The 25,415-nt window shown below is 39.5% G+C and overlaps 2 long non-coding RNA genes and 1 pseudogene across 3 annotated transcripts; all 3 read left to right on the top strand.

Annotated features, from left to right (window-relative positions):
- The first annotated feature begins 6,903 nt into the window (after positions 1-6,903).
- Positions 6,904-9,936, top strand: LOC145653893 (uncharacterized). Its single transcript, XR_014120134.1, has 4 exons — positions 6,904-7,116; positions 7,267-7,458; positions 9,241-9,377; positions 9,857-9,936. It is a non-coding gene; the product is annotated as an uncharacterized LOC145653893 (long non-coding RNA).
- Positions 9,937-10,492: 556 nt separating this feature from the next.
- Positions 10,493-11,749, top strand: LOC145653876 (abnormal spindle-like microcephaly-associated protein homolog; annotated as a pseudogene).
- Positions 11,750-14,185: 2,436 nt separating this feature from the next.
- LOC145653886 (uncharacterized) lies at positions 14,186-16,313 on the top strand. Of its 2 annotated transcripts, XR_014120127.1 has the most exons (5): positions 14,186-14,270; positions 14,386-14,438; positions 15,234-15,258; positions 15,426-15,485; positions 15,686-16,313. It is a non-coding gene; the product is annotated as an uncharacterized LOC145653886 (long non-coding RNA). The 2 variants fall into 2 exon arrangements; XR_014120126.1 differs by lacking the exons at positions 14,186-14,270; positions 14,386-14,438 and adding an exon at positions 14,701-14,745.
- The last annotated feature ends 9,102 nt before the right edge of the window (positions 16,314-25,415 follow it).

The raw sequence follows: 25,415 nt of genomic DNA, 5'->3' as shown, positions 1-25,415 counted from the left end.
ACACGTCTCTCGATACAACACATCTGTCATGATTGGCTACTCCCTAGCATCCTATTGTCATGGTTTCCGTGTCTCATTGGTTCATTTTCTGTAGTTCTTGTTTTGGTTTTCACCTCATTTGCATCACCTGTGCATTATTAGTCCTCATTACCCTGTGTAAGTAAAAGCTGGCTTGTTGCCTGTGTGCTTGCTGGTCATTGGCTAAAGCCTAGCCTCTGTTTCCGATTCAGCCTACTGTTTTCTTTGCCTGTTTTTTTTTTTATATCTAGTGTCAGCTCTTATCGTTACTTGTATCATTGTTATAACCTGCTCCCTTTTTCTCATCGTGTGCTTTTATTTGTTTGTTTAAGATGTATTCCTGGACTCTACGTGTTGGCTCACTGACCCTGCACCGTTTTCACGACTCTGATTATTGATTTTCCCTTAATAAATCTCGCTGTTCTCGGCGTATGCGTCCGCCTCACATTCGCTCCACGTTACAATGCCTCACGAAGGAATAGCTTTTATCCGGGAAAACACTGATCTCCATGATCTGCCTGAATGGAGAGAACATCTGTCTCATCATCTGACCTAGAGCAGAGAAAAGGGAAACGCAGTGACAAACATGCAAATCTTGAGACAGGCGAATCTAGTGGCTAATGTGCTTCAAGAGATAAATTCAGGCATCTGATACTAGATCTCCTGTCCTGCACTACAGTTTTAAGCCAGATTTACTGTGTATTAAATAAATCAGTGTTAAATAAGTGGGTATTAACTAAGCGAACGTGGTGCTGTGCTAATGCAGTCAGTGCTGGATCAGAATATGCCAGAAACAGCCCTGTTCAGATCACAGTGCATGCTCACCAGAGCCTAGATGGACAGTGCACATTTCTCCCCTATTCCAGCTCCCCGCACACCTGAACCTGAACTGAGCCTTTGGCATGACCGAACACCTGTTGCAAATGTGCTGGGCAGGGAACAGAAGAGCAAGTGCCAAGGATCCAAAGTCCTGTGCTGCTTCTGGTCCAGCCACTGGATTTCAATGACACACTATAGAAGGTTTACAAATTCCTTTACAGAAAAATACAGGAGAAAATGAAAAAATACGAATAAACAAACCCTGAACTGAAAGTTATGGCACTGAACATAGCAGTCACTGGTAGCAGCCAGAACAGTTCAGAGTACAGTGCTGGTTTAGTACAGTAGGATAGTAGGATAATGTGCAAGACTGCAACAGGAGTGCATAGTTTATTTGTGTGAGGTTTGACTAGGATTAGCTTTTAGCCAAGCACGGACCCCAGCTCGCAATCCCCCGCTTCTGCTTCCTTGCACACCGCTTGCGGTGTCTCCCCTTCGGTATCCGGACTTAGGCGACGCCGTGGTCTGCAGGCCTGGTACGCATAGCAACCCGAGCTCACAGAGCGTCTGAAGCACGCCGTCGTCCAGGTAGGTTTGTGCATGGTGTCTTAAGTGTAGCAGGCTATGGCGGTGGTATACAGGGAGCTTTGTTGTTTCTATGTATGTGTGGTTTAAGTTGCTGGAAAAAAGTAGTATAGACGACAGATAGTAGCACAATAGCGCCATTATCGGACCTGGAGTGGCCGCGGCGTGCTACCGCGTCGCCATTTTCCTGCTCCTGCTTTTGTGACAGAGAGCTGCGAAGTGAAGGTCTTTGTGAGAATGACCCAAACACTCTGTATACTCTGATGCTTTCAGTTCCAAGGAAGTAAGGTCTAGACCAGGTAACCTCCCTCATCTCCCGAGGGAGGTGGACTGGGATGCCCGAGTTGTGGAATGTCACGATCCACCTGTCAGGAAGAGGCCCACGACCTACACAAAAGACCCAAACCATACACGACCATTTACTGATCATGTGATGCCACATGACTGGATGATACAAATGTCAATCAAAATATCACTTTCAGTAGTTAATAAATGGATTCACATTGTGCGTCAGTTTCACTCACATAGAATAAACCTAGTCCTGGACTAAACTGCAGAGCCAAAAGTAACTCACCTTTAGAAATTAGACTTAGGTTTAAAATTTCTCTGGGAAATGGCCCCAATATCTCATTAGTTACACAATAAAATTTCAAGCAGCACCATAATTCTTAAACGTGGAAGTCAACTCCTTTATTTTTGCACAGATTTAATCATAGATTGTACCAGGAAATGGATTCAAGGTATGTATTTGGGACTAAATGACCCTGACATAGTAGCAAATCCCCCACTGAAATCATGCAATGTTGGATTACTGTGCAATGTTTTTGAATGATGTTTGCATATGTTAGTGACAAGCCATCAAAGAGCCATCATCAGCAAATCACACTACAGTGTAGTATTGAACTGAAGCATTTTTACAGTGCTATCAAAATCAATTTTGTGCCAATTAACTGCTCAGCAGACAATAACAGAAACATCCCACACACCTCATAAAAGTAACTGAGGTCCTCCTTGTTCACCTGCTCCTGTTGAACAATCATCTCAGGCATGAACTCGCTCGTCTCCCTGTCTTCCGCTTCCAGAAAGTTCTCGCTGAAATACTCCAGCTCGTCCAGCACGGCAAACTCAACCTTGTTCGTGTGATCAGCCTCAGCCTCTTCACCCTTCCTGACCAGGCCTGAGCTGCCTTGCCCCGCCGCCTATAGGAACAGGTTGCCGGGTTTGTTGGATGCACCGAAGCGTCTAAACGAGGTGGTGCCCTTGGTGTGGGGGGTGGGGGGGGTGGGGGGGTGTATCCCTGTCCTCGGCTAGTGCCAGGAGTCAGCACAACCTGAGATAACGTTCATTTCCTTGGTGTCAGTGGACATTTGCAGGGGAGGCGATGGAGGAGCATTACATTCACCGATTCCTGACTCCCCACTAGTGGGAGGCTCCTCTGGGAGAGAAGACAAAAACTCACTGACAGCCATTGCCCAATTTCTAACAATAATAGAAACTATTTTCATGAAAGGACTAAAAGGAACTAGCACAATATTTTTGGAGATATCTGCCTTACGTCTTACTAAAGACTAACGTGCAAATCATGGCGTGCTGAATATGCCAAACTGACTACATTGTTCTTTATATTAGTGTAGAAACCATATCTTAGAATCACTGTCTCAATTAATGGAAATCACAATGCACTCAGCTTAAACCTCATGTGCATCTAAACACTGTCCATCCTTGAACAATGAGTCTCCTGCTAGAGCTGGAAAGGTCAAATGAGAGGAGAAAAGGCAGAACTGCTTCATTACTGCCACATTTTCACTGAAGCTAACCGCCTTAGCAGAGTGAGGCACAAGCAACTTATATAAAGCAGCCACCAGTGAAAGATCTGCTGTTCATCAACAGAAGAACAAATAGAAAAAGCAGACAAATGAAATGTGGCAGCCATAGCACACAATAGCCAGTACAAACAGTACAAACATACCAAACCCACAAAGAAAAAAACACCAGTCAGAACCAAACAAACACTGGCACAAGAGCAAGGGGGCACACAAAGAACCAAAAATGAACAGCCAAACAGAACCAGGGAAAAACAGAGGGCAGACATGGATTACATAAAATGTATAAAGATTTTTCAGGTCCTGTAGAGAATTTACTTTTTTTTTTTTATATATGGTCATAACTTTTACAGCACCTACCATATCTTTTTTATAGTGCCAGATGTGTAGCGACAGAAAATGGAGCCAAGCGGTCAATCAAGGAAGAGTTATGTGCTTACACTCCAGACCCTTTCCACTGATGGAGAAACATCTGCCCCCTCCAAGCCCCCTGTGGAGAAGCCTAACCCTTAAATGATAAAAACTATGTAAAGAAGGATGTGCATCATTCTCACCAGACTCATCCAGTGAGATGAAAACATCTGTCTACTTCAAACAACCTTCAGAGAAACCTAGAAGAAAAAAAACTAGTGAGAGAGATCCATGATCCAGACAAGAAAAAATCAAATATTTAAGTACACCTCAAGTCGAATGACTTGGGCATCTTGTTAAAGAAACATTCAGCAATCAGTATGGTTGACCTATTGAACACAATCAAGATTCAGTCTAATTTTACTTCTAACACTTATATTATTGCTCTTTTATATTTGCAGGCACCGTGCTCATGAAGTTCCAGAGTTTCTATGATGGGAGCCGACCTGAAAGGAAAAAAATAGAAAACGTAGCTCAATCATGAAGTCATGTCATTACATTTTTTAAACTTCATGTGAAACAAAACAAAAGAAATTGGCAGAGACCTCTCCTTCATAGGAAATGTGGAAAGACTTAAGTTGTAAATCCTTCAGTTATTATTTGGCAGCTTAGTATGTCCTGTTTGTGGTTGCAGATGCAAGAGGACAAAGCGGCAACCACTCAGAAGCACTGTATATTTAGCACACAAAAACTATAATTCGGCACATACGAGAATACGACACCAGTAGAGGTGTCCGTCTCAACCAAGCAGCCTCCAAACTTGTCCTTTCCACATTGTCCATGGAGCTCAAATCACTGGACGAAGAAATCACAGTTCACCAGCAGACCATGCACAAGGAGAAATGGGGTATGCTCACTACCTAAAGCCACACGTGCTAATTTAGCTCTTTGAAAACTGAAAATACAGGAATTTGTGCTCAGCTTGGAAGACTCAAAAAAATTCCAAAGGGAAGCATCTAATTCAATTCCCAAACCTTTGAGTGTTATATGAGTGTATAGGAAAACTATTTATATTCTCTGTAAGAACGTTGAAAAAGTCTGTAAAAGTCCCTCGAGCTTCCCCTCATATAAAGAATAGGCTCAGAGTTACACAGTATAGAAACATATGTGTATTCTCTATGAGGAAATGTGAAATTTCTTACAGTCTATACTAAAAATATGTATGTTCTCTATAAGGACAGAAAGATTCTGTACAAGTTCTATCAATGTATAGAAAAAAAAAGTAAATTCCCTGCAGTTCCATAGAAAGATTCTGTAAACATTCAGTAATACAATTTGAAACGGCAGTTTCCAAAATGTAGGCCTACTCATAAACAAGCATAAAATTGCGCCGGTGCTATGTATTAGGCTACCTCATATATTTTGTATGTGAAGAATTATTCTTTCATAACTTTTCTGTGGAAAACCTAAAAGACCGATTAAAAATAAGGCGTTCAATCTCAGACATTGCCTGCGGTAGCTTTTTCATTTCCCCGTTATCCTGTGTATGATGGGCTTAACTCAAACATACGGATACACATTCTGTCAAATTTATATAGAACGTTCAAACAAGACTGGTTACATGGATGAACCTATCAAGGATTTGACATGCCTCTTATTAGTTTCAGAGATAGCATTAGATGGCTAACTGGTGTTTTATTACGTGGAAGAAAACGTAAACTAAAAAAGTCGAAATGATTAAATGTTAATTCAACCATAAGCATGAGAGCAATAGAGCATTTCCTCTGATATCCTTGCAGTGGCGCTATTCTGATTTAACTGATCACAATGCAACAAATAAATGCTAAACTATATTATGCCAAAGGTAGAAGAGACTTTGAAATAGGGTATATGTGATTATCAGTCACTAACCTTCCAAAGGCCAAATATTTTTTGCTCTTATTCCACATTGTTTTACAGACTCACACCCAAATAAAACATGTGAACATAACAGTTTGTTGTTAATTGTATCTCTGTTTCCCATTCTTGTATTTATAGTCAGATTTAGTGTTTGTGCTAAATCTGTTTCGTCTCATTCTTACATTTCTATCACAATTTAACATGGAATTGATTTTGATTTCCATCGTTTCATGGTGGTCCCTCAGACGAGTAAAGATATCCTGCTGGCGTTCTCGCGGGACTTTCTCAGTGGTGAGGGCAATCTCCCACTCCACCTTGCTCTTCTAGGTCTCGCTGTGTCCCACAGCCAGACGCCCCTGGCTGAGTTCAGCTTCGCCGTGCAGAAGCTCGCCGTTGACCTGAGATGCGGCGTTCGCTTAGCGTAGCTTTAAAAGGCGCTTCAATGTTTGTCTTCAGTATATGTTTATTTGATCCTAGGTTGTTCTTTGCTATGATACAAGAGATTTGCCTTAATTCTAGGTCAGAAGGTCCACTTGACCTTTAGTGGAAGGGACATGGGATTGAGTGCTTTGGTTTCGTATACATGTTGATGGCGGTTAGGGGAATGGCCTGTCTGATGAGCACGATACTAGAACACTCAAGATCATCATCCATGTGCCCTGTACACATGCATCAGTGTTCCCTTCTGTGGGAGGTTTTAGATGAGCCATAAAATGTTGGAATCATTTTAGGGACAGTCACCGATGCCAGAGACATAGTAGATGGACTCAGCGAGAAGACCCTTAATCTACTGTGGAAAATCGTTTTTAACTTTCAAGTATTTTGTCTTATTCTGATTTACATCCTTTGTGTGCTCTGATTTTGTTTATAAATTCACAACAGTGTAAAATTGATTTGGTCATTACCCATTAGATTTACATCGATTCAGCATTTATATACTGTATTCTAAACTTGGATGATAATTTCATTTAAAAAATTGATTAGAATTGTCATAATATACAATATTGCTAATATAATTCAGCTATAAGGTTTCACATCTAAGCCTCATGGAGAGATAAGTCATGTTATTGCTTGTATTTAATTATTGTGGAATAATTTAAAATTGTACTTTTTAAAATATTAATATTAATAGTTTGAACATAAATTTTACTATTAACTATTAATTTTAATATTAATTAATATTAATATTAATAGTTCCAAATTGTAATGCTGATGATATTAACTACCATGATGAACTCTGCTCTGTACATACCGTAATTATCTTGTAAACATTTATTTCTGTTGACATGGGTGACCGTCCATTTGACTGCCACAGTAACAGACTGCACCCTGCACTGCAGTGATTTAAATAAGCAGGCAGGCTTCTTTCTTTTTATATGGATCAAATAGCAATAATTCATCATTTAGGTTGACATCATTTAGCTTGATGTGGAACAACTCAAAGAGGAAATCTGCGTCCTCGGGAAAACATGGAAAACAAAACAGATGTTGGTGTTGTTTGAGGGCTGATAAATGTGTTGTGAGTTGCACAAAAGAAATGCCAACATTTCAACATCCCAGAGAGAAAATACATCTGCTCCTGGACTGGGTCAACTCTGTCTGTGAATTTTACAGTTTAAAGGTGGGTGGTGGTTGTTTGTGTGTGTATGTTTATTTTGGGGGTGATTTTTCTTTTCCCCCTCAAGCACCAATAATGTTTCATTGATTTACTACAGTTTATTGTGGCTGGAATCGAGGTTAATGGAGCCTGTGTCTTTGATTCCTCTCTAAGCTGAAAATGTCACAGTTGCTTTCTCGGGTGGCAGAATTCTTTGCTGTCTGATTCATCACTACCATCCAAGCCGCCTGCCGGCTGAGGACATTCACCAGGAAACCACCCAGACCATCAAGTGTGGCTATCAGGGCAAAGTGAAACTAAACATCTCCAGTGACTCAGACTGCTCCTTTGCAATGGAGCAAAATGGTAACATTTCTCCCCATTATTTATGACCTGCATTAGGAGGACATGTATACTGATTATATGTATGTTTTATGTGAGTAGATTATGGTAGGAAGTTGCACTGCCTTTTAAAAATGTAACAATTCTTAGCTAATGTCTTAGCTAATGAGTCACCATCAGTGGATTTCAAGGTGCTTCTTGAGGATGAGAGGAGTAATTTTCAGATGGCTCCATCTGGTAGCTTGTATCGCTGAGCTCCCTTCCACTGCCCTGTTCTGTGGCTGAATTTCTCTTCATTCATAATGTCTTCTCTGTGAACAACAAAGGAAGGTTGCAGTAATCATTCCGTCCCACATCAGGAAGCAAATCAACAAACAAGACTAACAGAGGCTACTGTGGGCAGCCAGGACTATTCAGCACTGAGCAGACACACTGATGAGGAAGGCCAAGTTGTACTTACAGGGGATGCAGCGGTCTGCTGTGCTTTTACAAGCAGCGTTCCGTGGTATGAAAGCCAGCCACTCTTTGAGCCAAAAGCATCAGGCTGCCACTGTTCTGGGCCCACTGTGCCCAGATGTAGTATTTATGCATGAAATATACTGCTGTTGCCATTCAGCAAAAACACTGTGCCACACTTTATGCCCGCCAGCAGAGGGAGCACTTCCTGAGACTGTGCCATGCTGCGGTTCTCCTACAAGCCTGCTACAGAGGTCAGAAGGTCAGGAGAGAAATTGCTCTTCAGCAGCAAGCAGTTACTCTGATTCAGGTTGCTTTCAGAAGGCATGGACCAAGTTCCAGGTCATGAGGCTGTCTGCCGTTATCATACAGAAACATTACAGGTTATATATTCAGGCGACGAATGACCATGAGGAATATGTGAGGCTTAGGCGTGCTATTCTCATTCAGGCAGCTTTCAGATGGCACTGCATACGTCAGAATATAACAGCGATGCACAACGTTGCCACCGTCATTCAGGCTGCTTTACAAATGCACAAGCACAGACGTGCATTCCGAGGACAGTGGTGGGCAGTGGGCATTCTCCAGGAGAGATTACGAGCATTCCTGCTGGCCAGAGTGAAGCAGGAGTGTCAGAGGAGGTGGGTTACTGACGCCGTCACTCTGCAGGCCTTCTGCCGTGGCCAGCTCGCAAGGCAACGCATAAGTACTCCGCAGTCAATTTTCTGTATCTATGACCATTACATACATTGGAAAAGAGAACCTTTGTTGTGAAATCACTGTTGGCAAGCATCACTTCCCAACTGGTCAACATCATATGTTTGTAGAACAATTTAATAAATATTTTATACTGTTTCTGAGACATCTCTAGCCAGGTTAAACGTCTAAATCTGAAACGTGCGTTTCTACCTGTTTTTGTAGTTGCTCCTTTACTCTAACAGTTTTGCATTGATGATGGGCAGCGCATCTGTTGGCTATTGCCAGGCTGTGCTTGATATTGCCACTGCAGCCTGTTTTTGACCAACATTCTAGGGAGAACAAGCTTCTAAAAAGAGGGTGGTGACCATTCATATTGTCAGTCACGTAAACATGATTGAACATGATTGAAGTCAAAGCCATGGCATGTCATCTTTAACACTAATGACCCCAGCAGTCCTTGAGCCTGTCCTCAATTGAGCTTTGTTTGTTTAGGTAACAGACTCCCTGACCTCCACTGTTTTATACAACCTGAACATTTATATTACACTCCTTCAGTGCAATCACAAGTGCAACTGGACTGCATAAGATTCAATGGCTGAAAATGCCCTTTCAGCTCTAACTTTGCATTACTCTCATCACCCCTGTCTCCAGGCATAGGAAGCTGCACACGCTTGTGGTGCGTCGGCGGTTCAGTGCATCTCTGTGCGGTGAGGATCCAGAGGGCCCTGCGAGCTCACTGGGCACTGACAGCAGCCCGGAGGCAATTCTCCTCCGTCCTGTACATCCAGGTACAGAACTCTTTCCACACTCGGGCGATTCTAATGCTAAGGCTTTGGCAGTGTGATGAAATGAACATGTCCAACAGAAAATGAGCATGTCCAAGTGCCCCGATGCTCTGTCTTCACAGCAGTATAGACTCAAACAGCAGTGTTCAAACATCTGAGCTTTATTCAATAATGACTATGTACCTGCTAACCAGGTAATCTTTACCTTTTCATGGATGGTGTAGTACAGGGGACTGGTAGTTTGGCCATGGATGTGCCTTCGGAGGAAAAAGTATACTATTCTCAATTTAAGCATGGAAGCTGCCTTTTGAGACTGGACAACCTGACTCAAATCTGACACAACCAATATATATATCACATTCTAAGCTATTTTACTGATCTTGTATTTATTTACAACTAACAAGTAAGCCCAACATAAAGACCTGACATGCTACTATACCATCTAAAATGCCCACCTCTCTGCCTTGTTTGTGTTGATCCAGCATTGGGTCAGGGCGAAGCTTCAAAGAAAGCAATACCTTGAGCAAAGAGAGAGCATCATCAAGGTACAGAGAGTGGCTTGGTTTCACCGCCGCAGTCAAGCTGCCACTGTTATCCAGCACATGGCCAGAAGATTCCTTCTGAGACGCAGGAAAGAAAAGTTTCGGCATGGAATTATAAAGGCGCAGGCAGGGAAATAACTTTCTTGGATGTCTGTTTTGCGTTTTTTAAAATTTATTTGGTGACTCTCTGGTTGCCTTAAATTACATAGTTAGATTGCAGATGGTTGCTGTGTCAATTACCTTGGAAACATCACAGTAAACTTTGACAACACTTGGCCAACAGAGAGCACATGATGAGGCACTGCATCATTCTCTGGTGATCAGAGAGCCTGCCAAACTCTTTATACAGTTCTAGGTGAGGGTGTTATAGACAGATGAGAAATGGGGATAGATAGTCTAGAAAGTTGATGGTGAGTAATCAAAAACAAGCTAGTGTGTCCTGCCAAATGGTGAAATTACAGTGAGATGTCCTGCTTGAATTTCAATAGAACAGGGGAAAACACAGAATTTAACAATATGCTTTTGTAAGAAGCTGTAATATCATGCAACAATGACATTTATGATATCTTTAGACCCTTTGGAGAGGTCATAGCTCAAGAAAATTCCATGATACCTCCAAGGTCATTTCCATCCGACATTGCCTCAGGAAAGTCAACAGGAAAGCCAAAGAAGACAAGCTGTATCACAAGACCAAGACTGCCCTGAGTTACCTTCTGGAATATCACAATTATACCCACATTCTTATGGCCTTAAAGAATTCAGGTAATAGAACCATGGGCAGAATACACAAACATGACTGTCGTTTCAAGGTGAGAGCATCAAACAACATCTTTGTTGTGATTGTGATTAAAGAGACTGCAACCAGACTTTCACCAGGGTGTTGTGAGCGCCTTGTGAACAGTGGAGCCACATGCACCGTCTTCACCCTGATAAGGAGCTGCGACCGCAGTGTTCCTTCCATGGAGATCATCACCTTGGCAATCCAAGTTCTTTTCAATTTATCAAAGGTACGTGATCATGTCCTAATATACAGTATTCATCCGCAGCATCTTGTGCTGTTGCCAGCAAAGATCTGCATTTTATATATATTTTTCTGCTGTTTAGTTTTCTGCTTTGTCCTTGCATGCTATGCTTAATGTTGCATGCATAGGTCATTGTTTGATTGAATTACAAATGCAAACATTTGTATTTCATGTGGTCAGAAGAGTTCTGTTTGTCTCAAGTCTCTTGTGTGACTGCTTTGCCGTTTGCTGTAGTACAACAAAACCATAGATACGGTTTGAGGTGGAGGACTCTGTGGACAGACTCTTGGACCTGCTCCAGATCTACAGAGAGAAAGCTGGGGACAAGGTGGCTGACAAAGGAGGCAGCATCTTTACCAAAGCATGTTTATTTTGGTGATTTTGGTACAGGATGAAGGACGTGCAATGGTGGGTATTTCCAGGATGTCATTAGTACACGGAGTAATTCAAGCCTTGATGCTGGTGCGTGTACTTAATTTGGTGTTTTGCCCCCACTAGGGGGTAAGAACGCTTCCCAGGGCCTCAGACCGTATATGCAACGTTTACCACCTTACAATACGAAAGTACAAAATGGACACCCAGAGCACCAAAGTCAAACAGAGGATGAATGTCTCACAAAATGGAAACATCCTTCTGCAAGCCACTCCCCAGAAATCCAAGTCAATGGCAAGGTATGTTTGAGAAGTCTTTACTTGATTGTACACTATGCATGTGTGCTTAACTGTACGTGTTATTCTAACCACTAAAAGCTAGCTAGCCAAGCTGTGTCACCGACTTTATAAATTCCCTATAATTCTGTAAGCTCTATATTGTTGGAGAGTAAGACTAGAGATAACTTTTAATTTAATTTCATGAATTCTTTCTTTTGTATCATGTCTTTGTTTGATTGTTCTTGAAACAGTTTTGTACTTAAACAGTTCTTCAGAAAGCAAAGCAGGAAGATATTGTAGACCTTCTTGTTGCCATCCAGCTGCTGGTCTCTGTGTGTGCGTGTGTATATATATATATATATATATATATATAACATTATTTTTCATAATTAAACTGACCTTGTACATACTTTTATATTCTTATCTAACCTTTCAGAAACATTTTTGTTGTACTTGCCTTTACATTTTTATATGCGTTGTTTCTGCATAATTTGGTGGCTCATTGCCAGCTCGGAAATATTATAAAAACAGATGCTAAACCATTGATTTCAATAAAAGGCGTGTCTTTTCTGTGCACTACATTTTTACTTGTACTTAAATGATGATGAAAAACTGGATGACTATCTATGACAAATACTTTGGATTTGAATATTTTTAGAATAGTCTGGTATTAATCATTTTTAATATATTTTTTTCTAATATATAAATGTTCCATGACTTATGAAGCATCAGCTAATTTACATTACTCACAACTGAAGTGTTTTTATTTGTTACAGATAACATTGTCAGCTGTTGGGTACTGCCAGCCTTTCACCAAGTCAAGCAATTAGGTGGCTGCTAAGACTGAGTGACATTGTCACTGACCTATCCATGATGAGGAGGCGTGACTAGACTGGGGAGTTGGGAAGGTTTTTGCTGGAATGTTCTCGTGCATTTTCTGTCCATCTGTACTGTTCCAGGAGTAGAAAATCGTCTCGTCTTGTTCCATTTGATTGACACTTTAAGAAACACATCTAACCCTATATAAGTTGTCCCCTCAACAGTGCAGATTGGCAACGATGGAGCCGCTATGAGATGAAGATTTTGGCTCCGGTGTTCAATACCTGGAACCATCTTCACCTGACACTTGTAGGTCCCTGCATCTGACCTCTTGAGCCCCTCATTGATAACCGATGTATCTGCTTGACTTGGATCCGAAGAGTTAAAGTAAACTCTGTCCATCAAGGGAAATAGAAGTTAGAATATAATTTATCAGAGGTATAAAGAAGGATGGTAGGATCTTACTTATGAAGGTCAAATTTAAGTGTCCATTCTATCTCCAGAGGTCCGTGATCCATATCTTCCCAGGTAAAATGGCATCCAAGAATAACCCTGCTCCCAATTGCCTTATGAACAGTTGTGGGATCACTTGGAAAGATCTTCAGTGCTACTGTTGACAGCAGCATAAGGAGCACCACCATCAACAGTAGCAGCCCATGCCTGAGGAATCGGAAAAAGGCAAAAATCTAAACATTTTCAGCATCAGAACTCTGGTAATGTTTATGTGACAAATTGCAATAACTAGGGACTGCTACCACAGGTAGAGGAATTACAGTAGTACCCCAAGGTTTGCGGGGGTTACGTTCCTAGACCCCACCGCGAATTTTGAATATGTTCGTTGCCTGTCCAAAAATGCGAATTTTGGACGGACAACTAATAAAGGCCTAAAAGGCCTATCTCCCCAAAACACTTCAAGTTCATTTAAAAATTGATGTTATAATTTACATCACCCTTTAAAATTGTACAGGTAAACGTAGATGATTCTTCTGGCCGATTCCATCCTAACGATGTATTTATTCCTAACGTTGGATACATTTTTAGCAGTTTCACGGAAACTTGATGAAACGGTATGTCTAATAGCCGCTCCGTTCTTCTGGATGTAGCGTACCGTACTTTCACACACACGCAAAGCTAACACGCTACACGATACACTTGACACAACGAAATAGGTCGTGAGACGCGATAAACTGCGACTTTTAAGTGTGAGGTTCCAAGGAAAAAATACGTGAACTTGTGAAGCCGCAGATTCAGAAGCGGGAATTTTCGGGGTATTACATCATGGGATATTACATAATTACATAATCTTTCTTTCTTTCTTTTTTAATCACCTTTAGTAGAGAAATTACGTATTTCTTTGGAAAAACTAAATATAAAAAATGCAATTCAAAAAATGTCTCACCCCCACAAGTGGAAGTGTTGAAATGAAGAAATTAAACAGATTAAGATCAGGGTTAGAAATGATTTTTTTTTTTTTTCACATTTTCTGGTTACAGAATCTTTCTAAGGAGTTGTACCTAATTTACATATTTTATCTTGTACACTGAATCTTTTAATATCCTTGTAGATAAAATATTTTTTTCTGCACACTGTCAGAACCTTTACAGAATCTTTCTATGTCCTTAAAGAGAACTGACATATTTTTATTTCTATATTCTGTAACCCTAACCCTATATGGGTTATGCAGTTCTAGAGAATTTATATATTATTTTCTATATGCTGTCATAATGTTTACAGAATCTTTTTTCAAATTTCCTTCCTAAAATATGCATGTTTTCTATATTCTGTAACCCTAACCCTAGCATCCAATACACAGGGAGGATCCAGATGGCCTGATTGCCCCCACTGGAGATCTCTGGAGTTCAGGTAAAGAACAGACTTGTATTACAGACATTTAACAGTATCTTTCTAAGCAGTTCTAGAGAATTTACATATTTTTCTATTAACTGACAGAACTTTTACATAATCATTTTTCTTTTAGATACATATTTTTTCCTGTATCCTGTAGAAATAATCTGTGACACGGGAGCTCAGGTAATGACCAGAATTGCATTACACAAATTTTAAAGAAACTTTACTTCCTTATAGAGAAATGGTGATATGATTATTCTAACCCTAACCCTAATGTCTTAGAACCTTTTTTTCTTAAATGATCTCATTACAGAACAATTCGGTAAGCCTTTGAATATTGAAGAACTTTGACCTTTTACTTTTTGAACAACACAACAAATGTAGAACACAACAGAGGCAAACAGCAACAAAACCTTAACTACCAGGCACCAGTGCACAAATCAAAGAATTTGCTAAAGGAACAGCCTAATGGCAAAGGATTTCTGGGAAAGTAAGTCAGCACTATTCCCATTTAGTGATACAAGCAGAAGCATTTATTTCCCGTAATAATTAATATAAAGCTGTCTCAATCTTGGTTCTATTCACTTCCACAAGAATATTTGGTTCAGGTACAATGTTATGGTTGGACGAAGAGAACGTTGTTAGAACTGAATACTGGAGAGATCTGATTTGCGGGCAGGGTTTGGGGTGGTTTTGGTGTAGGCACTGGACAGACTCACTTTCCAGGTGATGGCACTGCATGGACATGCTGTAATGCCACATTGGCATCTCAGCACCCACTCAGCAAAAGGGGACATGCCAAGTCAGATATCTTCTCACAAAGGGCTCAATAACCATGACATGACAAAGCAGGATTAATGCTTTAATTCTTCTGTCACTTTTCTGTCACTACCTCTCTGTAACTGCATTATGATGGCTGACATAATTACTAGTAGTGATTCATATGGTAAAACACATATACTTTCCCATCCCTTCCAGTGGCATCAAGTGGAATTTCACTAAGGTATGTCCTTCCTTAGCTCCTATTCACATTTATTTATGGAAATTTAGAACCATTACATTTTATCTCTCTATCTGGTTCCTTGTTTTTAAATTCACTGCTTGTCTGCTCTTTTGGCTTAGAAGGTGCTGTGATGTTGTGACTGATGTTTGTGTGTGACATTTGTGCAGTTCCTCATTGACCGAGACGGCCAAGTTGTGAAGAGATATTCCCCACTGAATAATCCCAGCGTAAGAAAACAGACAACAACAAAAAACCCTCCATAAAATCACCATAAATTATTGTAGAAATTTGTTTATACTCTTAAAGATTGCATATGTACTCGTAGATTTCACCCAAATTCACCCAAATGATATCAGATTGTTTTTACAGAGTGAGATGTTGGAATTGTCTCAAGAATTATGCAGCTATAGCTGTTCTTCCATTTCAGGTGGTAGAGAATGATCTTTCCAAGTATTTGTAAACTCTGTGTTCCCACTGGGCAAGATAACTTCTTAGCATCCCCCTCCCGTTTCCGGGCTTTCCTGTGGACTTCTGTGCGTCAGCGGTGTAACCCCATGAATTTGTGATGGTTTGTCTTGAAACCCGCTCTGCGGAAAAGACAGACCTGATGCATTTGGCGTGCACTCCATCCTGGGAGGATCACCAGAGCACAACCAGTCAACCGGACAGGAACCTGATTCCCCCACTACCCTACTGATGCATTCACATCATGATAATTCACAAAGGAGTATTTCTTAATACATTCTTAATCTCATAAGAGTTAAACTCTTACAACGTAATCTTGCATTTAAACTGGATTTTTCTGTATTTAATGTTGTTCTGTTTCTTCTTCTGTCATTGTAGACATACATAATAGATAATACAGAATATGAATCTGTTGACATACTTATTGCCTTCTTCCAAATGAAGCTGACCCATAGCTCTTTGCTTGTGGTGTTGCATTAAATAACAACAACAATAATAATAAAGCATCTAATGTTGCACATACATTAAATCATAATGAATAGCGCTTGTATTAAGATTATTACAATTATTAAACTATATTTTATTTTAAATATATTGTTTGTGTGTTCTTGTGTATCAGTCCAAATCATCATTAAAGACTGGAACATTAATCAAACCACTGCAGTATATCATCAGTGATATAATTTTGATTATGATGAAAATCTAAATTAGGTGTAAAAACATGCTAGGTGAAATGTAGAGCATGGTTCCGCATTGGCAAATCCACTCAATATGACTCAATCTGGACCTTGGTAATTAATATTCTACAGTAATCATGCCTCCAAATGAACACTGAAAAAGCAGGTACACAAATCCATACCCAGTTCCATACCAAGCTACATAACTACCACAAAACAATTTTCTCCATATCCAAACTCTCCCTAATACAGAATTCTATCTCTGTATAACAATGTTTAACATCTGTCATACAAACTGTACATACTATACTGCTGGTGTTATTAATAAATTTTATTTTTTTATTGTTTCTTTATTTGCGCTTATGTATCTTCCCTCATGAACAATACATAAGTATAAATTAAGTCTTAATAGTCCTCTAAAGAGGGGGATGGTGGTGGACCAATAGATACATTTAAAAAACAAAAACAAAACACTAACAAAAAAATATTGAGGTTGAAAGCCTACAACCTTTGGTATGGAAACTGACCAGTCAGAACTGAGAAGCAAATTTTGGAATTCCATTTGCAGTTTCAAATTTATAACTGCTATGTACCTGTTTGTAATAATACCCATTCATATTCAGCTATAATATAGCTAGCTACATAGCGTCTTGGAAACCAATTAGAGAATCACTTAGAATCACTTAGTGTTGCTATCATCAGATCTCTTAAGTTCACGATTAAAGCTGGATAACATGGCTGTGAACGTTTCTTAGAAAATTAATTCAGCATTACTGTCTGTTTGTATAGGTAACAAAAATGGTCTTGATTAGTAGTCATTTACATGTTAGCCTCCCCACACATTTCCCTCACGTACTGTCACTACTTTTTACTAATAATTTAGCATAATCATTTAAATTTGAGTTCAAATGAATGCTGTGAACAAATCAGATACTCTTCCTTGAAGTATCAGAGTAAATTATATTAATATGAAAGTTTAATATGAAACTTTTTTCCCTCAGAAACAACAAATACATAATTTCCTCTGATATCATAATGATATAAAATAATAAGAAATTGACAACACTATGCTGACTTGATCACATTGCGTCCCTGCCATCATGAATGACATCCCAAGTTTTAAGGAGATGACACGGTTAAACTGGAATTAGTTAAACCCCTGAGTATTATATGAATAATGATCGTCAAGCAGAAATTAGCATGCAAATTCAAATGTATGCCGTGTTATGTCACACAGGAAATACTGTCACATCACATCACATCATATATATATATATATATATATATATATATATATATATATATATATATATATATATATATATATATATATATATACATATATATATATATATATATATATATAAGGTAAGGGTGGAGTTAATTATGACTCATTACATATAAGTCTACAGTTACATTTATTGAGTTATACCATAAATGTCAGTTCTATGACTGTTATTTTTAACTATTTCCTTCTGCTATTATGATATTATTCCAACTCCTGTTTTTATTACAATGCATTTTCAGCATATATTTTGTGTGTTTAAGTTAGCCGTTTGCATTTCTTTTTCAGTGTTATGGCCTCACAGCCTAGACGGGGTCGTAACAATTGGGGGCTCGTCCTCTGTTTCTCCTCTGGTTCCTGTTAGTTCCTTTTTAGCCTGTTCCTTTTAGTTTTGCCCCTTCTCTCTGGTGTTTGGTTCTGGTTGGTGTTTTTTATTTCTCCCCCCTTCCTTCTTTGTGTGTGGGGTGTGTTGTGCTGTTTGTACTGGCTATGGCTGCGACATTGGATTTGTCTGCTTTTTCTGTTTGTCCGTCTTTTGAGCAGTTTTTTGAGAAAGGCAGATCTTTTGTTGGTAGCTGCTTTGTATAACGTGGTTATACCTCGCTCTGCTAATCAGAGGGAGAGGACTAGTCGAGTCTTCCCTTGTTGCGCCTGGAGTTCTGCCAGAACGGGAGCTGTCTCTGGGTGTTGATGTTGGCCCAGCTTGGGTTGTGGACACGCCAGAAGCTGTGGACGACCCTGTAGTCAGGCTGTTGGCAGGTTACTACTCCCCGCCACTTTTCATCAAATGCTTTGTAACCGGTGTCACATGAATAGGAAGCACGTTGGCATCCATCATCGTCTTTGGAATACTGTATGAATCAATTGGTCAAAGTGAATTCACCACATGCTCCTTCTGCAACTATAAGGTAAAAACAGTTGACAATCTTTTCAAAGTTAATTTTCAAACAGTTCTGCTGTTTGTTTACTTCTTGAGCATTTATTCTTTAACAATCGAAAGTAATACGCTGAATATTGTGAAGGTATGCATGAAGAAATAGTGGTGTGAAAATGCAACTGTCACATGGAAGTTTAATTCTATTTTAAAATCAAAAGTGTAACTATATTTCATTGCATCAGTTCTGTCCTGTAGAGTTCTGGTGTTTAGGTCCTTGGATTATGGTATTAAAAAATTAGATTGGCCTGCAAAAATTAAGCATCTGTGTAAAGCTAATTATGTTGTAAAGATTTAAGCCTAAGACTTATAGTCGCAATTCACACTATATACTATATAAAGGACAAGTCACATAACATCTGTTAGTGTAGACTATTATGGAAACAAGATAAATGCTGTTCAACAAGGGTCTATATCAGACAGTAAATTTGACTTCCCAGTAGACAGACAAGAATTTTAGAAGCATTTTTGTGCGCAAAATTTACTTCAATGTAGGGCTATAATTTGTCGTGGAAATTGCACCACACTTCATAAAACCTGGAGAATATGAGACTTCTCGTTGCCTTTGACATTGTAATTTTGGCTGAATGCTTCTCAAGGCTATGCAACGCAAAACCATGGCAGAGAATGGCTAATGGAGTAGCTCTTGATTAGGATATCAGTAAGTAATCATACAGTTCATTACCACACTGTTTTGCGACTTCAAAGTGGCCACAACTGTATATTTTTGAGGGGATCTTTAACATACTGTGATTTAAATCCATTATGTTGATATCAAACTGCCTATTTCACACTAAACAATAAACAGAGTGCTGCACAGAGCACCTCCTAAATGTTCAGCACACTCTGAACTTCTGAAAATTTAGCACACCTCTAGTGAAGTTTGAGCTCCAAGAAAATGTTGGAGCTCAAAACCCACTTTCTTCTGTCTCCCTGGATACAGTTACTAATACTTTCCTTTCTATGCTCCCCTCATTAATGATTCTTCTGTGCTCTGTATTACCACAGGAGAAAACTCCAAAATGTCATTACAATTCAAATTTTCAGTCATATTAATCAAAAAGGACTGCATAGAGACAGTGGGAAAAAAAAAAAACAACCTCTCCTGGATTCAGACCTCAGCTCATACCAGTACTCACTGGAAGTGCCATCTGCAAAGTCATGCTGCTACAAAAGAACATTTTAATCATAAGCATCTGATCCATACGAGCTCTTCAGTGTTTTTTCTTCGGTCCTTAACCCTCCCCCTCCACCCTCATCTTTCACTCCCGAGGATTTCATCACCTGCTTTCAGGAGAAGGTTGCGGCAATCTTCCAGTTCTTTTCCTCTGTTCCCACTCTTCCAAAAAGTGTTCATACCCCCACATCCAAGTGTCTGGCTTCTGTTTCTCTTCTCTTCAGACAAACGTCTGACTTCCAGCAACCTCACTACATGGCCACATGATCCAATTCCTTCCACTCTCTTCCTCTCAAGAGATCTGCTTCCTTTCATCTCTTTTCCTCTCCCAGAAACAGCTCCACGATCCCAATATGTCTGGGTACCGGCACAAACCGGCACAGTCACCATAAACAGCCCTCATAGCAGCTTCAAAAATGTTTTGATTCTTCTGGACATTTCTGCAGTCACACACAGTAGGTTGTCCAGCAGCTTGTGATGCTACACCACCTCGTAGTCTGTGTATACCTCTTACTATTGTAGTAATTTAATCACATCGGTCAAATTTGCACAATGTTGTATTTTCAACATAGTCACCATGTCCAATGACAATCATCTTTGCATTTAAATTAACCCATTTTGCACATTTTAATATAGCACGGCCAAGTCCAAACTTTTTTAAAGGAAGTACTTTATCTGGACAACCTGCCAAGTCACTTATAAATGATAAATAAACGATAAATCACTTAAAATGAGAATAATGGTATCTGTGAAACACTGTCAACAGTCAATAAAGACTGCTGCCCCCATTTCAAGTCCATTAGCGATTTAGTTTTCAAAATATTGTACTGCTTCCCATTATTATATCATTCTAGATCTTTTCCATTGTAAAATACATTTTATATGGGACAAAACTTTGTGTACAAATAATTCAAATCAGATATAAACAATAATAAACACTATGTTAATTTATAGTTGCCACATAGCCTGCCATATAGTCAAATGAATACATTGAAAAATGGGCTGAAAAATCACATTGTGTATGGTGCTGATGTATTAACTCATGATTCTTGCTTCCTAGTACACATCTTGAGCCATAGGTCAAATACTAAAATTAAATTAAGTTTATTGGAATACTTTTAAAATATACATCACTAATGTAGGTTCCAGATTATGTGCTTTATGCATACTGGCAAAATAGTGATTATGGGAACAAGATTGTATATTAAGTTGCATATTATCAATCTTGCTCTGTGAAGTTTAGAACATAGTCTGTCCTAAATGACATGATGTGTACTGCACTGTTCATAATGGATGAATGTATCTTGCAGTTTGCTGAGCACATGCTCAGTTGGAACGGATGTTATCAATAATAATTATATATTCAAAAGATGTATGAAGTAGGAAGACATCTTTTTTAATCTAATGGTATCTTGGGCCATTGTAGCAGTGGGTTAGGGGTTGTGTTAATACCTGTAACTCATTGGTAACATATGGCCCCAACTCTTCAAAAATAGTCCAATCTTAGAGGTGACTACAGTGGCTCATCTAGCACGGCCTGATGACATACTGTAGCAAATTTGGTCTAAAAGTGGACCAGTATCAGATCTGACCACACCCTCTTAGCCAGGATATGCTCGTGATACACAGTGTCAGGTTTTGGTGGTCCTGGCAGAGAGCCTAATGGGACACGTAAGTAATAGGCTGACTGCATAGGTAATATCAGCCTTTAAAACAGGACTAAAAATCGAATAATGTCCGATCTGACCAGTCAGTCTTGTCCAGGATGTCCTCATAAACCACTGTGTCAGATTTGGTGGACCGGGCAACCTCTTCAGCTTTGGCAGGCGAGAAACCCTAATGGGACTCTTAGGTAATAGGCGGAACGCAGAGGTAATTTCAGCCTTTTACAAAGGGCCTAAAAGTGGATCAGTGCCAGGTTTGGTTAGGGTTAGGGTTAGGGTTAGGGTCCGCTTACTAACTGTACAGACTTGTTCTGTTAATTATGTCTTTTTTTTGTTGTTACATTTTTCTTTTTTTCCCTGTAATTTTCAATATAGCTTAGGTAATTGTGAGAAAGCAAAAATACATGATAGATATATCATTAACATAATTGAAAATTATGTAATATTTCCACAACAAACACATAACAATTACATATTTCTAGTTTTTATAAGTAATACATTTTTTTGTAGGACTAATTTTTCACCACCAGGTGGCGGTGTTATGTAATATTTTGTCCTTAGAGGTAATTTACATATTTTTTCTGTACTCTTGTCTATATGCTGTCATAATTTTTTACAGAATCTTTCTATGTCCTTATAGTAATTTTTTTTTTTATATATATATATATATATATATATATATATATATTCTGTAAGCCTGCCTTTAATCCTAGTATTCAATACACTGGGAGGATCCAGATAGTTTGACCTGCACCACTGGAGACTTCTGGAGCTCAGGTAAAGACCAGACTTGAATTACAGAATCTTTCTATGGCATTCTAGAGAATTTACATTTTTTAAAAAATATATATAATCTGAGTTTTTACAGAATATTTATTTGTCTTTATAGAGAAAATATTTTTTTTTTAAATATGATGTGTAAACATTGTAATTGTATCTCAAACTTGTGTTTATATTTAATCATCATAAAGATTTTGTAAGTTTAATGAAATTGACATGATTTAAAGATTAAACCACATACAATTTTCTACAATTTTTCTACTTTTTTTAAAGGTTGATTTAGAATATTGTGAGGTAGCATGTAAATTGTTGTATAGTGAATTAATCACAAGTAATCATAGATATGTAATGTGCAGGAACAGACTGTGGAACAAAATCACACAGAACAAATATACAGTATATACAAGGGGTTTTCATCACACAGTCCACGTCTCACAACCGAATGTCCTTCATTGAGAACTATACGCCATCCTCTTCGATGTTGAAGGTCACAGACTTTCTTTTTGGAGGCAAGGCATCCTTGAAAATGTCATTGCCCATATCTTGGGTGCTATTTTTGTTCCTTTTGTGGCAACAGTAGAATTATAGCCCTGCCAGCAGAATCAAAGCCAAGGATCCTCCAAACTGCAAAGTGCACACTGATAGAAACCAGCATTTGCTGTCCATCTATACTGTTCCAGGAGTAGAAAAATCGTTTGCCTTGTTCTATTTGATTGGCACTTAAGAAACACATCTGACCCTATATAAGTTGTCCCCTCAACAGTGCAGATTGGCAACGAGGGAGCCGCCAGGAGATTTCGTCTCCGGTGTTCAATACCTGGAAACTTCTTCATCTGACACTGATTGGTAGTAGAAAGAAAATATCTGATACTAAGAAGAATGGTCTTCCAAAATAAGATTAAATAAAATTTAAAAAATTTTTAAAGCTATGACACAAAGTAGTCATGTGTGTAATCTGTCCTAAGATATGACACACAGCAGTCGTGTGTGTTGTCTGGCCATGCTATGAAACACAGCAGTTGTGTGTGTTGTCTGTCCTAAGCTTCATCCTGGTGCTTTTCACCTTGTCCCCAGTAGTATCTGCTTCCTTCCGGGTCTCAGCACTGGGCTCATCCTCCTGCTCTGGTGTGAATACCTCAAAGTCCAGAGCTCCAGCTTCTTAGCAGCTATCTAGAAATAAAGCAACTCCCTGCTCCTCCTCCTGCAGTGACCTGCTGAGCACCTCACGTGCAGGCTCCGTCGCACACAGTCAACTGGTGCTGGTCATCGCCACCTCAGCTCCATCAGGGGTTTTATGAGCTCCTGATCTTTTCTGTTGAGCCCTGGTCTATTAATTTCCTTAACAGTACCTTCATCACCTTGCTTTTCTGAGGAATGAATGCAGACTCCAGCAGCTAAGACTGAATAGGCTCGGAGCCGTTTTGCTGTGCTCAAAGTGCCTCTTTTATATTTTCATTGAAATGTCATGTGGTCTTTTCAGTTTGGTTATCTGGGACTTTCATATCCTCTAAAGCTCCTCCCTCCTCCTGTACCAAAGGTTCTAAGGTTCCTCCCTCCTCCTGTACGAGAGGTTCTAAAGCTCCTCCCTCCTCCTGTACCAAAGGTTCTAAGGTTCCTCCCTCCTCCTGTACAAGAGGTTCTAAAGCTCCTCCCTCCTCCTGTACGAGAGGTCCTAAAGCTCCTCCCTCCTCCTGTACGAGAGGTTCTAAAGCTCCTCCCTCCTCCCGTGTGAGAGGTTCTAAAGCTCCTCCCTCCTCCTGTGTGAGAGGTTGCTCGGCAAGGTCCACCACTTTTCCACTCATTTGCACTCCTTGACTTGTTGCTCAATACATCGCCTTGACTTTGTCTATCACTCACACCTCCTTGAACAGTTTCTGTTCGGTTACAGTCCGTATGCTTTGTACAGTCTATATGGATGTCATTTGCAACCTGCATGAGGTAAACTGAGACAAGTTGCTTGGTGTTCTGCTCCTTGTGGTTCTCTAACCTTCCACTTCATGCTTCTGCCCCACTTTCAGCTCTTAGTAACTGCTCCACTTTTGTTCCATCAGATATTTTAGAGGGGTGGATGTCCTGTATCTGCACCACAGTCTCGTTGTTTGCGTGGTGAAGTTCCACTAACGCCTGTGCAACAAAGCCTGCTGCCTTGGCTGATCTCACACTGCTCGTGTCCTCATCTTCAGAAGCAGACCTCCGATCTTCTTCCTGAAATACAGACTCCAATCTTGGACTTGTGTTCTTCCGTGTTGTGCTGTCAGTTCCAATATCTTTATTTTTCTTTTGGTCTCTCTGGAATATCATTGGAAAGACATTTAAAGGCCGCATAGAATTAATTTTTTTTAGACTAATTGTTGCAGAGAAGGAATGGAAAAAAATCACCAGGAAGGAGGAATAAAATTCATTATGAATAAGATACAGTCTGGACACTGCAGAACCCCAAAGGCATTTGTAGAAGACTGCAGGTTTTGAAAAATTTAAAAAGCTGAAAGAGACACTGATTTCATGAATTATTCACTTCCGTTGGACAGAGAGAGTACATGATTAATTCTCCTAATAGGTTCTGGGCACTTTAGATGAAAGGATCAATTGTTTGAAACATAAAAATCAACACTTAGTTTGCAGCACTCCAAACTGTTAGAAATTAATATTCACTAATTGCCATATTAAGAGTAGGCACAACAATTCAAATGATATGTTTTATCATGAAAGGATAATGATTTCGATGTGTTATAAAATCATTTAACAGGTAAAACAAACCTGGTCTTTAATCTTACCCAAGATGCTATCACCTGTGATGGTAGGTGTTTGCAGGTCGTGAGCCAAGCTAGAGGCCGATTCTACATCCCCTGGTGGATCAACTAAATTGCCTCCTCGCTCGACATTGCTCCAGATTTATCCCTTCAGAGCATCCCTAAGCCGGAAAACCTCACCCCTCAAAGCATTCCGCTCATCTCGGATAATATCCAAATATTCCTTCTGCCTCTCTAAGGCCGACCGTCAGCAGCAGGAAGAGCAACAGGAAGAAGGAAAAGGAAAACTAAAGATAAAATACAGAATGCCAAAAGTCTGCTTATACACACAGGCCACATAATATAAGAAATTCAAAATAACACAAGACAAAGACCACTGATTACATGACATGAAACAGGTCAGCTAGTCCAGGTGAGTGTTCCTC

This window comes from Electrophorus electricus, chromosome 26, assembly GCF_041902795.1.
Source record: "Electrophorus electricus isolate QZ-2024a chromosome 26, ASM4190279v1, whole genome shotgun sequence".
NCBI classification, from domain to species: domain Eukaryota; kingdom Metazoa; phylum Chordata; class Actinopteri; order Gymnotiformes; family Gymnotidae; genus Electrophorus; species Electrophorus electricus.
The sequence above is the reverse complement of the archived record's forward strand: the minus strand, read 5'-3'. Positions and strand labels throughout refer to the sequence as shown.